This window comes from Mustela nigripes, chromosome 1 (assembly GCF_022355385.1).
Source record: "Mustela nigripes isolate SB6536 chromosome 1, MUSNIG.SB6536, whole genome shotgun sequence".
NCBI classification, from domain to species: domain Eukaryota; kingdom Metazoa; phylum Chordata; class Mammalia; order Carnivora; family Mustelidae; genus Mustela; species Mustela nigripes.
Genome location: NC_081557.1, coordinates 204,409,134 through 204,426,892, shown reverse-complemented (window position 1 = coordinate 204,426,892; position 17,759 = coordinate 204,409,134). Strand labels below are relative to the sequence as shown.

At 56.4% G+C, this 17,759-nt stretch overlaps 1 protein-coding gene across 3 annotated transcripts in view; it reads right to left on the bottom strand.

The window, feature by feature from the left end:
• Positions 1-17,245, bottom strand: part of RGS12 (regulator of G protein signaling 12) — a 101,298-nt gene extending 84,053 nt beyond the window's left edge. For all 3 annotated transcript variants that reach the window (XM_059379982.1, XM_059379990.1, XM_059379998.1), the window contains exon 1: positions 17,167-17,245. The gene's annotated coding sequence lies outside the window, so the exon portion shown is untranslated. The remainder of the gene's footprint in view (positions 1-17,166) is intronic.
• Between the last annotated feature and the right edge of the window lie 514 nt (positions 17,246-17,759).

The following is a 17,759-nucleotide window of genomic DNA, read 5'->3' as shown; positions in this document are numbered from 1 at the left end:
AGGGCTTGGCCTCCATCCCCACCCACAAGGGGACACATCTGTGACGACCACACCCCAGTTCACCATGACTCTGCCACCAGAGGTTACAGGCATTCTCAGGGCTGAAGACCGAAGCCGTGCAGAACAGCAACAGTGCCCAGGAGCAGCGTAGGAGGGGAGCCTGAGAACTACCAGGCAGAGTACCCAGCATACCCGGGACAAGCAGGAAGAGCAGGAACACAGCCAGACAACAGTAGAAGCACTGGCAGTGTAGGGCCTTACATAGTGCTCAATCCTCAGTATGCAGTACTAAGTGCTCAGTACTAGGTGCTTGGTATTCAGTACTCAGTACTTGGTACTCAGTGACCGCTACTCAGTGCTCAGTGCTCAGCACTTGTCACCGGCCAGGGCTGTTCTCACAACCTTCCAGGTGGTTCCAACGCCACTATGAGATGGGTATGATTATTCCCACTTTTCAGATGAGCAAATGAACATGCTGAGAGATAACCTGTCAGGGCTACACAGCTAATGGGCATCATGGGTGGACTGGAACCCAGCTCTCTCGAGTCCACATGGAGGGGTCCTCAGAGGAAGCAGACACAGCCTTGGGGCTGGGAGCAAGCCGCCACAGTCCCTCCCACGGCCTAAGCCCTGGCTATAGGAGCCTGGCAGCGCCATACAACCCTCCCGGACTGGGATCCAGCCACCAGCAGGCCCCACCCCTCTCCCCTCCCCCAAGTCCATCGTGTCTGGGCACTCCCTCCAGCCACCCACCCAGGCACTTCCACAGCACTAGTTCCACCAGTTCCACCCGCTGGGGGCCACCTCCCCCTAGCTTCCCCTTGGGAACATCTGCGGAAGACCCAACACAGCCCCCACATGATCACACGCACCACGACACACGCTGACCATCCCCGCATCCCAGCCTCACCCTGTCTGATTCATCCTAGCAGCCCACCACCCGACCTCGGAGAAGCTGTCCCCCGTCCAGGACATGCTTCCCGCTCTCCCCCAAACCAAACCGACCTGGGACCTGCCCTCCCCAATATGGCAGGTCCCCAAACGCCAGAGGACAAGCTTGTGGTTTCTTGGGTTACGTAGGCTACTTCCAGCTGACATCTGCTCACATTATTTACCTGCCACTCATGGTGGCCCAGGCTGGGACTGTGCATGGGACTTGGCCAAGCACAGGGCTTCCCCTTGAGGGAGTGGACCCTTCCACCAAAGACCCCACAGCTCAGGGACAAGGATAGTGGCAGGCCACCAATGACTCCCCAGCTACACATCCATACCCCTGCCGCTCTGTGAGCTTCTCCCAAGGAACCCAAGGAGCACAGCACACCCCATGGGGACCCTCCAGGGGTCATGGCCCCCACACACTCTGTTCCACCAAATGGCACCACCAGCTCGGTCAACCCGGGCCAGGACCCCTTCTCTATGCCCCTGTTCCTTCTCCCTTGAGAACCCATTTCCTCTCTAGACAGCAAAGCCCTCCCTCATGGGTAATTCTCTCTGCAGCTACAAACCCATTTCCCACACCCTCCTGGCTGCCTACCACCCCACTCGGCCCATCAAACACAGCTTTTTCTGGAAGCACCTCTCTCTCCAAACTGGCCTCGAGCAGTCCCACCGGGCCACCAACAGCCCCACACAACCGCATCCACAGACACTTTTCACCCTTCATTCCCTGACTTCTCAGCAAACTCCACACACCAAACCTCCTGGGCTTGCCCCAAGCATGGGGGCCCCAAGCTCTTTCCCCTCTGCCCCAAGCAATCAGACTCCTCAAGGCGGGGGTCTCCCACATGGTGATCCCCCACCCATACTCTCCTGAAGTTCAGGGGCACCTAAAACTCAACAGTCTAAACAAACTCTTCCCCAAAGCTGCCTCTCTCTCAGTGACAGCCCCGTGGCCTCCCCAGACACACGGGCAGGAGCCACCACAAGCAGGGGCTCCCAGAGAGACTCCCCAGGTCCTAACCAGGACGTGCAGACATTCACAAAGAGGTGGCCCCAAGAAAAGGCTGTCATAAACAAGGACCAGTCACGTGAACAGAGTCCACAAAGCCACAGACCACACAGGACGGCCCCTGAAGCAGATGGCCTGGGATATGGAAACGGGCGCAAAAGCCCTCAGCCACCAGGAGGGTCAACCCAGAGCTGCCAAGGGGAAAAGTGGGAGTGGAGGGGAAGAAAACACGTGGGTAATTCAGGGACGAGTTTCTCCGCTCATCTGTCACTACATCACCTACAGAAGGCAGCCAGAAAGGGCTCCCCAAATTTGTAGGGTAGATTTGGGTCATACGACTTAAATTGTACATCATACGGAAAACACAACATTCTCTTCAGAGGACCCTGGAGGTGGCTGAGACCAAAGCCAGGCTTCAGCATTTGGTGGGATGTCTAGTTTGGGCCTAGTTTGATGTTAGAAAAAAGTGGAAAAGGGGGACCGAGAGAAAGAAACTGGAAGAAAGAGCAGAGCGGTCCTGCAGTCAGCAGAGCGAAGGGAACACTCCCCAGCCCCATCCCTGTGATCAGCTGATAGGCCACTTGCTCAGGCCCCACAGACAGAAACACAGCAGTTTCATTACAAGCCCCAAACCACAGCCATGCCGAGTCTCAGGGCGTGGTCTGCAAGCTTCTGCAGGAGCAACAGGTTACCACAGCCCCAGTAACAGCTCCAGTGATAGGGTGGGTGGAGGATGGATGGATGGATGGATGGATGATGGATGAATGGGTGGATGGGAGATGGATGAATGGATGAAGGATAGATGGGGGATGGATGGGAGATGGATGGATGGATGGATAGATGGATAGATGAATGGATGGATGGATGGATGGATGGGGGTTGGATGGATGGATGGGGATGGATGGGAGATGGATGAATGGATGAAGGATAGATGGGGGATAGATGGGGATGGATGGATGAATGGATGGGGGATGGGTGGGGATGAATGGGTGGATGGATGGGGGATAGAGGAGGATGGCTGGGGGATGGATGGGGGCATGGATGGGGGATGGGTGGCTAGGGGATAGATAGGGGGTGGATGGAGGGATGGCTGGGGGATATTGGATCATGGGGAATGGATGGATGGATGGCTGGGGGATAGATGAGGGATGGATGGGTGAGGGATGGACAGATGAGTTGGGGAATGTATGCAATAGATTAACTGAATTCATTAGTGATAATGTTTGCTCAATAAAACCTGGTTGGTAGGTTGGTCCAAAAATTAACAGACCCTTTCCCCGAGCTACAGAAAAACAAGAACCTTTAAAACAAAGAGCCCACCAAACGCTGAGCAGGGCAAGTGAAAAAAGTCCCATCAGAGTTTTAGAGAGATGAGACAGGTCCGGTATAAAGGGACAGAATCTGCTCGAGAAGCCATGAAAACAGCAGAGCCGGGCCTGGGAGGCTCTGCAGCTCCCCGCCTACATGCTGGGGCACAAGCATGAGAGTAGTGAGAAGGCAGCAGACAGGTAAAGCTGGGGGTGGGGGGCTCCCAGCAGGATACCAGTGGCCATGCCCCCAGTGCTCCCCAGCCTGCCCATGCTCCCCTCCCCCAAAGGGTGGCTGGCACCTCCATGACTTGAGGGGAGTGAAGCGATGTCGATGTCGTTAATCCACATCCCCAAGACCTCAAGCTTCCTGCAGCTCCAAAAGGTCAGCGGCGGCCATACAAAGCAGTGTGTCCAACCTCAGTCCATCAGCATCAAGGTCACTGGAGAACAAGGGCGGCACAGAAGGGAGGCAGTCGCTCTACCTCTGAGTCTGTCGCATAGTGACTACCGTCGGAATGAACTAGATACCCCAGACATGGGAACCGTCCCCCACGTGTACCATTTGTTTGACTCCCCGGATTGTGTTTCTTTTTATTCACCCACGATGCAAGCTCTAGGCTGGTGTGGGGCTGAGCACAGACCGCACTCACCCGAACCAGCCGGCCAGACAGGTGTACGGTGGCCGATGCTCCCAGAACAGCCCTCTGGGATCTGTGGCGCTGTCCTGAGCACAGAGAATCCGGTCAACACCAGCAATGTATAAACAACCCCCCAGACATCCTGCAGGGGCGGGCTGAAGCCCCAAACAGACCAGAAAAGGAAAATGTCCCATGCTGTCCGAGAAAGGCTTATTGGGCTTTGAGACCAGAGAAGGAAATTCTTTTAAAAAGACAGCTGGACAGGCAGCACCTGCGGCACCTGCACTCTTCCCCCAAATACCAGCTGCACTGTAACACCTCTGCTAACACAAGAGAGTGAGCTGAGGTCTGTCCGCGTGCATTAAATACCCAGGAGCATTTCCTCCGCGCAGGCGCTGTTCTAGGAAGAGGGAACAACAGAGACAACAGGGCCCACCCAGGGGAGCCTGTGCTGGGGGATCTCATCCTGGAGGAACCCATCCTGAGAATCCTGTCCCATGGACGAGCCTCTCCTAGAGGAGCCTGCCTTCTGGCCGCCCAGTAGCAGCGAAAACAGAGTGCAGCAGACTATTTCAGTCAGGGCTCTTGGACTGTGGAACCAGACATTAGAGGACCAGCCAAGCCATTCCTGTGACCTTGGTCACATGATGACCTTGATCGTGGGTATGGTTAAGACCCAGACTCCGCCCCTGGCTGAGGTTTTGTCCAGAGAAATCACACATGAGAAGGGGGGCCCGCCCAGGCTTTCGCTTCCATCCTTGCCGGCACTCCTCCCACCCACCTGAGGAGCCACAGGACCCAGGGGGCCACACTGGACCCCTCGTGGGGCAAGAATGTGCTGGCTCTCACCCCTTGTCACCAGCACCAAGCTCATAGCACCCTCCCCTAGGGAACGCCCATTCTCAGACCACCCACCATCCCCAGGGCCCATCACAGGCCCAGGTCCCTCTGCTCACTCCCCTCCCTGACACACGAGAGAGGTGTGGCTATGTGGGTGGTCTCCATGCTCACGTCTTCTGGCCCCCTGGAGCAAAAGAAGGTGTTCAGTAAGCACCTGCTGAACCATTAAATGTGGCTGACACAGTCTTCCCTTTCTCTAAGTGTTGGAATTTAATGTTTTGTTCATAGCATCTAAAATTTCGAAAAAGAACAAACATGACTTTTGTAATTAGAAAAAAAAATAAAAGTTAACTGAAGTGTGGGACGCATTTTACATGTAATTCTTTGTCATACACAAACAATGGTGGACTTCCCTCTGCAGACCCACATCCATCCCTCCCCACTGCTGGCCCGGCGGGGACGCAACCTTGGGACCCAGTGCCCTATGGTGTGTCCTCTGCCGCCATGGCGTCTGCCCCCTACCCCGCTGGTTCCTGTGCAGGAGACCGTGCCGTAAGTGTAATGGGCTGGCGAGGGCGCAGTGCGTCCTCATGGCCACAGAGCAAGTCTCATGGTGGGCCAGGGGTGAGCAGAAGCCATCGCCCCCCACCCCCTCCCCGTTCACTCCCCCATCAATCAGCAAGAGTATAAGCAACACCAGCTCAGAAAAGAGTAAAGGGATGAAAGGAAGCAAAGAGCAGGTTTCACACAGGGGGCGCTGGGGCGGCCCAGACGGTGAAGCATCTGAGTCTTGATCTCAACTCGGGTCATGATCTCAGGATCACGAGTTCAAGCCCTGCACTGGGTTCCACACTGGACGTGGAGCCTACTAAAAACAAAAGGAAAGGAAAGGAAGAAAGGAAGAAAGAAAGCTGAGAGAAACCCACTCTGGCACATGTCTTGGTTCCCTAAGGGGAAGCTAGGACCCAGCACCATTCCCTGTTCCCAGAACCCAATGCCCCTCTACCCGAACCCCTGAACCCAGCTCCTTCCAGCAAGGGCTGTCAGCCTCACTGCCCAGGTCAGCAGGCAAGAGACCCAGCCTCCCACCCAGTTAAGTCCCAACACCAAGGGAAGCAGGGCAGTGGGCAGCTGGAGTGCGAGCAGGCAGCAGGAACAGTCACTGTCCCCTGCTCAGCTCACCTGCCCCTCCCGGGGGCATGATACAGACCCAAAGGGGTGGTCCTGAGGTTCAAGTGCCAGAGCAGATGGTCACCTGCTTACACTGAAGAAAGGAAATAGCCACCAAAAGAGAGCTCTCAGCAAAGCGGGCACCCGACGGTGAGCACATGGCATCACATGTTTGCAATGCAGGACAGAGCCCGTGGATGGAAAACCAGCCATATGACAGGAAGCAAAATAGCGCAGGAGAAGGGCACGGATATCGAAATGAGGACTCCATTCGGGGTCACATCCCCTGCCCCTGCTGCACCCCTCTGGCACGTCTGGGCACCTCTCCTTGGGGGCACTCACCAGCACCTCCCCCTGCCCCTCTCCACGCCATCCCCACTGTCCGCGTAGGCCCTGATATCCCCAAATGCTACCTTCTTGCCTTGCCTTCTACCTCGGTGCGGGCCAAGTGACAGTGCATGTGAGGTCAGGGAAAGCTGCCGGGTGAGGGATGGGACTGGGGTGACAGACAGGGCTTCTGAGAGATGAAGGGTGAACCTCACAGACCCTCACCTTGAGCAACAGGGCCTCCAGAAGGCTGCTTACGGCCACCACCCTTGACCCTTCAGGGGCCCAAGACGGAGGAGGGCTCATCTCAACGTCGTCCAAGGGAGTGAACACCAGTGCGATTCAAAGAAGGCCCACAGATGGTCCAGAAAATTCTATTAGCCGGGGGGTCGGTAGCTGGGACTAAAGCGTCAGAAGAGGCACATAATGGAAAGTGGACACTAGATCCCAAACTATCAACTGGCAGGAAGCAGGTGAAGACCCACATCCCATAAAAGTATGAGCTGTCGGGGCGCCTGGGTGGCACAGTGGGTTAAGCTGCTGCCTTTGGCTCAGGTCATGATCTCAGGGTCCTGGGATCGAGCCCCGCATTGGACTCTCTGCTCAGCAGGGAGCCTGCTTCCTCCTCTCTCGCTGCCTGCCTCTCTGCCTGCTTGTGATCTCTCTCTGTCAAATAAATAAATAAAATCTTTAAAAAAAAAAAAAAAAAGTATGAGCTGTCTCCCAGGACAAGGGATGGTGACTCAGGACGGGGCTCAGGAACCCAGAAGTCAGTGTGAGAGCTGCTGTCCCCAGACCCTGGCACCTGACTAAGGCATTTTCAACACCCGCCAAGCCCTATGCGCCCCCTCCCCTTGTCCTGAGCAGGAGTGGCCACGGTGGCTAGCCTCAGTCTGTGCCGACAGTGCGCCCTGGTGTGGGGGAGGGTCTGGGAGCCGGCCTCTAGAGTCCAGGATGCGAGGAAGTGCACTCCACGGGCTGCATCAAGGAACCACGTGTGGGAGGCTCATGCATGCCCAGCGCTGACTGACACCATGGGACTTCTGCACCGAGCTGACGCGGTGGGGGGAGGCTCTCTGGGGGAGTGTTGTGCACTGGGAGGGCCACGATGCACTGGGGCCAGGGGCTGGACAGTGCTAGAGCAGACTGACCCGTATTTATACTTACACTGTTACTCAGTGATGCGCTCCTAGTGTCCCACCCTTGGCAGCCCCCTACCCGCGGGGCCCAGGCTGGACCTAGTGCCTCACTTCTAATAACCAGGGTAGAAGCAATGAGAAGCCACTTCCAAGATGACTAGAGAGTCCAGCTTTTGTCCTCGCCATCTCCCTCCCTCACTGCGAGCGAAGTCAGCGGCCAGCAGCCTAATGGCAACAATGTCTCTGGCCAACAGCAAGGTCAGGAGGCCTGCCAGCAGCCACGTGAGGTCTTCGGAGACTACGGCCAGCATGTAAGCGAGCCTGGAAGCAGACCTACCCTCCTTAGCCTGGCTGCTATAAACACAGACAAAACGGCGCTAAATTTATTTCTAGGCAGCAATGCGAGATTAGCTTTCTCACAGGTTCCCCTCAACTAATCTGTGATGAGGCAATTCAGGAAATCCGTCTGCACACACCTGAGATAAACAGACTACGGAACGGAGCAAACCAGCCAAGGACAGTGACCGCACTGGGTGACTATGTAAGCACTGTGACCTCACAGCTAACCATGACCATCTCACTACCCAATGGAGAACACGAGGCCCAGGCACGCTGCCCATGGTCACGGTCATGACTGAATGCAGACTCAGCCGACTGATCCCAGTCTGGGCTCATCAGCACGAGAGGAGCTGACCTCCCGTGAGGTTCTCCTCCTACCAAAATTATTTACCTGGTTCTTGAAGAGTCTAGCTCAATCCCCAGGTAGCTTCATCTCCCAAATTCGCCACTAATCTAAGCTGAGGAAGCAGGTCAGTAGCCAATGAAATCATTTGCATGCATGGTTGTCGGAATAATTTACAAGGCTGAACAGAAGAGCACAATATATACAATGTCCCAGCATTTTGTGATTACACAGAGGTTTTGCGTCGGGCTGCGTCGGGCTTTTTTTAATGCCAGTTCTTGAGGTTTAACACTTCTGAGTCCAAAAAAACCAAGAGATCAAGCCACGAGGGGCTCACATCGGGCTCAGAACTAACAGTGTGCATCCCTGTCTGCCCTGCTGGCTGGGCTCTAGGCTCCGGGCTCCAGGCTGAGCCAGGAAGAGCCAGCCCCTCGCTGAGCAGCTGTGATTAGCAGGGGAGCCAAGTATGCACTCCAATAGTAAAGTGGCTCCTGGAACCAGTAACGACAGCAATGAGAAGCAATGAGCAAAGAGGAGAAAGAAAGAAGTAAAAGAGAGAAGAGACTCAAGACTGGCAAACCCATCAGAAAAACGTATGTACAATAACTACCCCCAGTCTAATGTGAAAAGGAAATGAAATTCTGAAAATTCTACTACGCCGTTGAAGAAATAGTCCTGCTCATGTCATCCTTAGCACAAAGAAAGCTTGAAACACGAGCCCTACACTTACCCAGCTTCCTCCTTCAGAACAGGACACCTGTGCATTTTCATAGCCCTGGGCCCACAGCCCCTCGGTCTCTTCCTGGCCTCCCCTTGGTTTCCCCGCCTCCCCAGCCCCAGTCACAGCTCAGCAGCAGAGGGAAACCTGTGGCGCCAGCAAGTGGCCAAGCGAGTGCCCAAGGCCCTCCAGACACAAGGGCCTGTGGGAACAGGACAGCACCCAGCAGCATGGGTCCATTCCTCCTGCTCCTGGAGTCCCCCTACAGACTGAGGCCCAGCTCCGACACCCCTCTCCCCCAGCGTTTGCCCCTTCCCTAGCACAGGAAGGACAAGAACTAGCACAAAGACTATCATTTAAATTACAAAGGCCCGTTTCACAGGTTCAAAAAATATTCACGCATCTTTCTGAGTGATTCGAATCATCTGGGATGTGAAGTTGACATGGAACCAAATGTGTAGGCTAACCAATTAAGAGAAGCAAATGTTTGCTCTCTCATCTCAAAGAAATACATAAAAATCCCAAGACCTCCGATGATTAAGAAATCTCATTCTCGAATATCAGCGGGGCTCACACCACACACAGAGGCTGGGACAAAGCACCTGCAGCCTCGGGAGACACAAAGACATGCCTGCTGTGACCCAGCAACCACACCTACAACCTGAATTCCCCATGCACACGCAGGGCCCCGGCACCGGCCTGACCCACGGGCTCCCTTCTATAATTCTGTGTTACTCTCCACAGGGCTGGGCTGAACAAGGATACCTGACTGCCGAGGCCAGCCCCAACCTCCGCATCCCCCCCACCCCGAGGCAGGCCTGGCCTCACCACCCCATGACTTCCCACGGCTCCTGCATCATCTGTGTGGTCGCTCATTCCCTTGAAGGCTGTGGAGTGGCTTCAACAGCAGCTCCCGAGAAACAGATGAACAGTGACTGGCGATGGCTCCCGGGGGAAAGCACAGCTCATCAAACCAACGCCACCGCCCACAGAAGGACAGGGGGACACACGGGAGGGCACACAGCCTTGACCCCTTTCGAGAAATCACTCTATCCCCAATGTGCCCTCTCCCTATCCCTTCACAGCTTCTCGGCTCAGCTTGAAGCCCACGAACTCTTCCAATCCCCACCAATCCCCCTGACCACCCTGCAGACCAGGGGACCCCACACTCTGGCCATGTCTGCCGTCTGCTGTCAGCTCAGGCTCGGCACCACACCTTCCACAAGGAGCTCAGACAAGGGCCTGAAGCCGCAGCTCACTGCCACCCAGCCCCCACAGCCAGGATCGACCCCCTCCAGCCCCCAGCTTGCGGCTTCCTCTGCAGCTGATGGAACTGCACTGCTCTTTCTGATTCCAGAAACAAATTCTAGCACAAGAGTCTTGGTATACTGGAGGCAAAGCCGTCTCCATTCCCCCCCCCCGCCCCCCATTATTTGAATTTCCCTTCTTAGCTCTGCTTGGTATTTCTGTGGCAGTTCAACGAGCTGGTGGGTGTAGCAAATAAACAGGACACCTGGTTACATTTTGAATTTCAGATCAAAGACGGGTAAGTGTGAGTCTAGGCATGTCCCGAACACTGTGCAGTACCTTATGTCTGATAAATCTAACTGAAGGGACAGAGAAAGCCGCAGTGCCCATGGCCCCTGACTCAGTATCCCTCAGCTCCTCCTCACTAGGGCCTGGCTGGATCCCATTACCCTCACTGCCCCCAATGTCCCCCCAGCCTCCCTCGGCGATGTGGACAGGGACAGCCCCAGGACAAGAGGGGACAGGCCAAGCCCTGCCTGACCCCCCACGCCTCCCTGCCTCCCCCCAACTCCCGGACACCTAGAAAAACAGAACAAAGGACCTTATTGCAGGCCTCGCATGGGGCATTCTTCCACCCACGGACAAATCTGGTCATTCCCTACAGGGTTCAAGGGGAGCAGGCAGAGAACGTTGTACTGTCCTTGTCTGCTTCTTCCATTAGGGCTGCAGGAAATCTTTCTGCTCTCTGCGTCCTTCTCCGTTACTCCCAGGGAGATAAGGGAGTCTGCAGACACACCAAGTCACCAGCCCACTTCGGCGGGGAATGTGAGAGGGACAAGCCACGTCAGTCCTGCCCCTGGGGAGGCCGAGGGCAGCCCCCGCATGGAAGCCACGGGAGGGGCGAGGGCCAGAGGCAGTCACGTGGGCAGGAGGCCCTAAGTCCCGGTGACCCCACATGGCTCCTCACCTCCTGGGTCCAGGCAGGGCGTGTGTCGTGGGCTACACGGTTGCCCCAAGGACATGAGGCCCTAATCTGTAGAACCCAATGGGAACTCCTTTGGAAACAGGTCTTTGCAGATAGGCTTAAAGGAAGGCTTCTGTGACACAAGATGATCCTGATGTCTGAGTGGGCCCCAGATGCCACCCCAAGCATCCCTAGGAGAGGAAGGCAGAGGGAAGATCCAGCACAAGTAGGGGATGGGTCCCCAGAACCTGGAGGCAGGGACGGGGCGGGACGGCCACATCCCAGCTGCCAGTAGCCTCAGAAGCTGGAAGAGGTAGGACAGACCCTTCCCAAGAGTCTCGGAGGGAGCCCAGCCCTGCTCACACTAGGACTTGGCCTCCTGGCCTTCAGAACCGCAAGAGAATAAATTCCTGCTACTTTAAGCGCCCCCTGTCTGTGGTGCTTTGTGATAAGAGCCACAGGAAACTAACAAGGGGGGGGGGGCAGGGACCCCATCTCCTCCAGGGACCCAACCGCCCCATAAATGCTTAACCCCACAGACCTGGCTTCTGGCTGGACTCCAGGCAGCTAGGGGCCCGGGGCTCTGGTGAGCAGGGTGGTCTGGGCACCTCACCCTGCCCCAGTACTTCCTGGGGAAAACATTTCCTGGGTTCAGCTCCTCTGGACTACACTTAAGAGGAGTCACGGAGTGCATAGCCTGCCTAAGGGTAGGAGCCTGATGAAGCTGTGCTCTGTAGGGACATCTGGGGGGCTCAGCCGGTGACACGTCTGCCTTTGGCTCGGGTCAAAATCCTGGGGTCCTGAGATTGAGCCCCACCTCAGGCTCCCTGCTCCATGGAGTCTGCGTCTCCCTCTCTCTCTGTTCCTCCCTGCTGCTGTTCTCTCGCTCCCTCTCTCTCTCAAACAGATAAATTTAAAATCTTAAAAAAAATAAAAGTATTCCAAATATTATTTATGGCCCACCTCCAAACTGCTTTGGAAAAATGTGTGTTTGTTATTAGTTAATTATAAAGTCTTCAACGTGAAGGCTAGTTAAAAACTAAAAACTGTAAATGAACAAAACATTCACATCACAAGCAGAACCTCTCAGACTGGATCAATGGGCAGGACTCAAGCATATGCTTTATAAGACGCTGACTCTGAACATCGTAAGAACACACACAGGCTGAGCGTAAAGGACCGAAGAGCCAGGCCAGGGAAACTGTAAATGGGAGAGAGCTGTAAGCGCTCTCAGTATGGGACTTCAAAGGCACCTGGGGGCTCAGTCGGTTAAGCATCTGACTCTTGATTTCAGCTCAGGTCACAATGTCAGTGTGCTGAGAATGGGCTCATGCTGAGCATGGAGACTGCTTGAGATTCTCTCTCCCCATTGGCACCAACCCTCTTCTTTAAAAAAACAAACATCAGACATCAAGACCAAAGCCCTATTCATCAGCAGCATCACCATCACCAATGTGCGAACTTAATAACAGAGATTCGAACACGTGAATCAAACCAGAAAGAAGTAAAGGTAGAAAGAGACAAATCCAAGCTGTTGGAGATTTGAGAAAACCTTTCTCAGGAACTGTTAGAACAACCCAAATCCCTACCACCCAAACAACAGAAATAATACGGAAGATGTGAATGCTATATGGTGTTTCTTCTAGGTGCCAGGCATAATTTCAGGTGTTTGAAATTAGCCATGTATAATATTGAGGGAAGAAAACCTGGTCTCATGGAGGATATAGTCTCGTGAAAAATACAGGGAGAAAAATAAGAAAACAGAATAACAATTCAAAGTTGTTTGTTATCTTTTAAAAAATAAGATCTTGCATCTCTAAATGAAGAACAAGATTATATTTTTTAAGAAAGAAAAGGGAATTGGGGGGCACCTGGGTGATGCAGTCAGTTAAGCGTCCAAGTCTTGGTTCGGGCTCAGGTAATGAGTGATCTCAGTGCCATGCGATCAAGCCCCACGTCAGGCTCCCTGCTCAGCGCAGAGTCTGCTTAAGACTCTCTCTCCCTCTCCCTCTGCCTCCTCTTCCCACACACGCTCTCTCAAATAAATAAATCTTTTTCAAAAAGGAAAATCAAAAAAGAATGCCTGAAAACCTAAAAGGATAACAGAAATGAAACAACTAAAGGAAGAGCTGGAAGACATGCACAGGCATCTCCCAAGAGTCCAGCAAACATCTGTCTGAGACCAACAAGACTCAGGGATCAGTAGTTCAGCCAGGAGATCCAAACTCCAAATAAAGGGAGTTCCAGAAAGAGAACACAAGACAGAAAGGAATTCTCTCAGGAGTAACAGGGTCCCAGCATGTCCCCGACACAGCGACGACAGCAAGCACTGTCACAGGCTACTTCAGAGCACAGGGGCACGAGGGACATGCCTACAAGCTCCCTGGGGCCACACCACAGACAGAGAACTGAACTCCGAATGGCACCTGTGCTAGAAACCAAAGGCAGTGAAGCAACAGTTTCAAGATCCTGAGGAAATACTTTTCAGTATTTCAATAGTCTATATCCAGCTAAACTAAAAGTAACTGAGGAGCAAAGATATTTTCAAAATAAAGACAAAAGGAATATCTACACTGGGGTGCCTGGGTGGCTCAGTCAGTGAAGTATCTGACTCTTGGTTTTGGCTCAAGCTACAGTCTACAGGGTCACGGGCTTGAGCCCTGTGTCAGACTCCGTGCTCTGCTGGGAGCCTACTTGTGATTCTCTCTGCCTCTGCCCTGCCCCCTTCAATAAATAACATCTTTTTTAAAAAAGCAGTATCTACATGATAGTCATCCAGAGACTGTCCTTCACCAAAACAAGCATCGAGCACAGGCAGAGGAGAGAGGGGTCCAGAGTGCAGGGACCAATACAGAGGGAGAGCAGTCCAGGGAACCTTGTGCAGTAGCCAGCCATGGGCCCCCCAGGACAGGAACAGACTGGGGCAGGACGCAGGACTCCGGGAGAAGAACAAGAAGCATGGCCATAATAGGGGTGTGGAGGGACGCGTGCTGGGTGTAAGGCAAGAGTCCTTCCATAGGTGGGTGACAGGGCTGGGCAGGATAGCAGCAGTGTTGGGTGTCCGTGTGTTGGACTGGGGGGAATGTGCTGTGTGGGCGTGTCCACCTATAAATGACAAGAAAAAAGATGGGAAAGGATTTACCTTGGGGATCACCACAACTGCATGGTTGGGGACAGCAAAGCCACTGGGCGGGAGATGGAACGAGAGCAGAAAGGACAAACTACACGTCTTCTTTGGGAAGGTTTAGACTCAAGAGCTCTGCCTGGAGCACAAGTCCGAATCAACCTGGCGAACCTGAGAACTTGGGCTGGATGTGGGGACATGGGGACGATCATGGGAAAACTCGTGTCTACGATAAAATCACGTGTGCGTGCGTATAGGGTGCACTTCTCAAGAGAAACTAGTTTTTATCAGATGGGGAAGGGAGTAGGGGACCATCGCCTCCCAAAAGGTAAAAGCAAGTCCTCTAGCAGCCTTGAACCCTGAGCAGGGCTTATCTTCTTCCCCAGGCCACCGAGAAAGGTACGGGAGATGGCCGCTCCTCAGCAAGGAGAGGGAAGACCCAGTCCTCCCAGAACTGAAGTCAGGAGCATGGTGGGAGGCTAGAATGGTCCCTTAGGACTCGGGTCCTAGCTCCCCAGACCGTGAATGTCACCTGAGAGGACCCAGGGACTTGGAGTTGTGATTACATTCCGGGTCCTGTGATGAGAGAGGACCCCAGGTCTGAGCGCCATCATGGGGGTCCTCTCGGGAAGGAGGCAGAGGGAGGGAGCTGGGAGACGGGGGCAGGGGAGCAAGGACAGAGGACAGCCTCCAGGAAGCTGAACGGTCTCAGCCCCGGGACACCCCTGTTGGACTTCTGCCCTCCAGCAGCTTCCATCGCTAACTGTGTGGTCGCTTGTCACAGCAGCCATGGGAAACTCAAGTGCCAATTAGAAAGTAAAACATTTCTGGGCATCCCACCCAAGGCAAGAAAACCATGAGCTGTGACACGTACAAGACAGGTCTGTCTACACTCCACTCCCTTCTGCACCCACCCGCCCCCAGAGTGTGAACCACCCCCGTCCACCGGCACTGCTTTTCCTGCATCCTGACTGTTCAGCTTGGCCTGCTTCGGGCACAGACAGACGACTGAAGATGGTCACCAGAAAGCCAGCTCAAGGCCACCTTCGTCAGAACCTCCTGGGGAAGCAGGCAGCACTTCTGTCCCTTGTGTCCCGTAGCCTCTCCCACAGCTCCTCCATTCCTCCTTTGCCTGGCCACTGGCCCCCACCCTTATTCTGGCAAGAGGGGAGAAGGAGGCCTGCCCTTGACCCCAGGGCCACCAGCCCACAGCCGCCTTCCTCTCTGCCACGCAGGCCAGCTCGGTGCCTCCCTTCTCACCGCGACCCACCCCATAACACTGCCACTACGGTCACTCCCCACGTCCAGCCCAAGTCCATGGGCTTCCCTCCAGTCACCGTGGCCTCCTCTGCCCCATCCATCCCAGTGGTCCCAGACCTCATCACCAGTCAGCTAGTGCTCTTGCTATGGGCGCCCAGGCAATAGGCAGCCTGCCTGAGACGTGTCCCTCCAGCCCGGGTCCTGAGCCAGGCCCTTGTGCCACCGTCTCTGGTCCTCAAACCCACTGGGTGAGGTGGCATTTTCATGAAACTGCACACGGTGACAATTATGTCTCTAAAGTGAAACTGTGACCACATTCTCTTACTCCTCGCCTTCCACTCACAGCATGTTCCAGACTCCAGGACCACTCCCCGTGCCTCACCCCAGCCTGGGGTGGGGGGTGTTACCCCCCCCACCGCGCCCCTCCTCTCTGGAGCACACACTCCTACAGGACCCCCAGCCTCACACTGGCCCCATTGCGACTACAGAATCACCGACACTGCCTGCTCCCAGGGCCTCAGACACACCCCTGAGAATCCTGAGGGGCCCATGGGTGGGCACCATTCCTACGCCCATCCACCATGAGCAACAGAGCAGGTAGCCACCTGCCCAAGGGCTTATCCCGGAGCATGGCCAGGCAGGGCACACGGGGGACCTCAGTCTATACCCCATGACTCCAGGGCTGCTCGCTACTTACACCCCACAATTCTGGGCCACTCTGTCTATACCCCACAATTCTGGGGCTCTGTCTACACTCCACAACTCCAGCACAGCTGTCTACACTCTACAATTCTGGTCCACTCTGTCTATACCCTACAATTCTGGGGCTCTGCCTACACTCCATGACTCTGGGCCACTCTGTCTACTCACAACTCTGGCGCTGCTGTCTATACACCACAATTCTGGGCCACTCTGTCTACACTCCACAACTCTGGCGCTGCTGCCTACACCCTACAACTCTGGGTCGCTCTGTCTATACTCCGCAACTCTGGGTGGCTCTCTCTACCCCCAACTCTGCGGCTCTGTCCACACCCCACAACTTGGGAGTCGCTCTACCCACGCCCCACAGCTCGGAGCCGCTCTGGATACACCTCACAACTCTGGGGCTCTGTCTTATTAGGCCCCACAGATCCCAGCCGCTCTGTCTACACCCCACAACTCTGGGGCTCTCTCTACGCCCCACAGCTCTGAGCCGCTCTGTCTACGCCAGGACCCCCAAGCTGGCAGCACAGCCGGGCCAGGGGAACCCGCAGGGCGGCGGCCCCGACGCTGCTTCAGTTAACCGCCGGAGTCGGGATCTCCGGAGGCAGCTCTGCCCAAACAATGCGGCCGCCGGCCGGGACGGCCAGGAAACTCGAGACCCCGCGCGGACTCGGGCCCCGCGGCGCCCCGGCTCCAGCCCAGGACGGGGCGAAAGCGGCGGGGACAGAGGCCCGAACCCCCGGCCCGTCTGCCGCCGCCCCGCGCCCCCCGGCCCGGGCCCTCGGGTCCAGCCAAGGAGCGACGGGCCCCTCGGCGACCCCACAACCCAGGCTCCGGGCGGGGTCCGCGCGCGCCGAGCCCACGACGAGTCCCGGCGGAGGCCCGGGAACAAAAGGAGAGCGGCCGGCGGCCCGGCCGCCCGGGGGCGCGGGGTTGAGGGGCCCAAACAAGCCGGACGCCGGCCGGACGCCCCCGGGCCCCCTCCGCCGCGCTGGGCGGGGGCGGGGCTGGCGGCCGGGCCGCGAAGGGCGCGAGCGCGCGCCCAGAGAAGAAAGAAACGGAGGCGGGGCGGCCCTGCGCCCGGCCCGCAACCTACCGGCCGCTCGCTCCGCGGGCGCGATCCGCTCCGCCCGCGCGCAACGGTCGCTCAGCCGCCACCGCCCGCCCGGGGGGCGGGGCTCGGGGGCGGGGCAGACAGGGAGGGGCCTCCTGAGGGCGGGACCTGCGGGGTGGAGAGAAGGCGTGGTCTCTAGAAGCGTGGGCGGGTCTCGGGAATAGAGCGGGAGTCCTCGGTTTGTGGGGCGGAGCCCCAGTGGCCGGGCGGAGCCGCCGGGGGTGGGGCGGGCCTACGGAGGCGCCGCCTACAGGGGCGAGAAAGTGGGAGCACAGCTGGGCTTCCAGGGGAAGAGAACGGAGAGAATAAGGGGCGAGGCCTCAGCCAGGGGCGGGGCCAGAGAGGCGGACCTGGAGGGGAGGGGAGGGGAGGGGCGAGGAGGGGCGGGGGGCGGGGCCCGGCCCCCACTTCCATTCCCTGGACGGGACTTCCGCTGCCGGAGCTGAGGTGGTGGGTAGTCCCCGCGGTGGAATCTTTCCAGATCCCCGGCTCGGGTCCTCTCCTTTCTCCCGGCCCCGGTCCCTTCACACCGGTGCCTGGGTCCCCTTCCGTCCCTTCGGGCCGTCCTGCGCTCC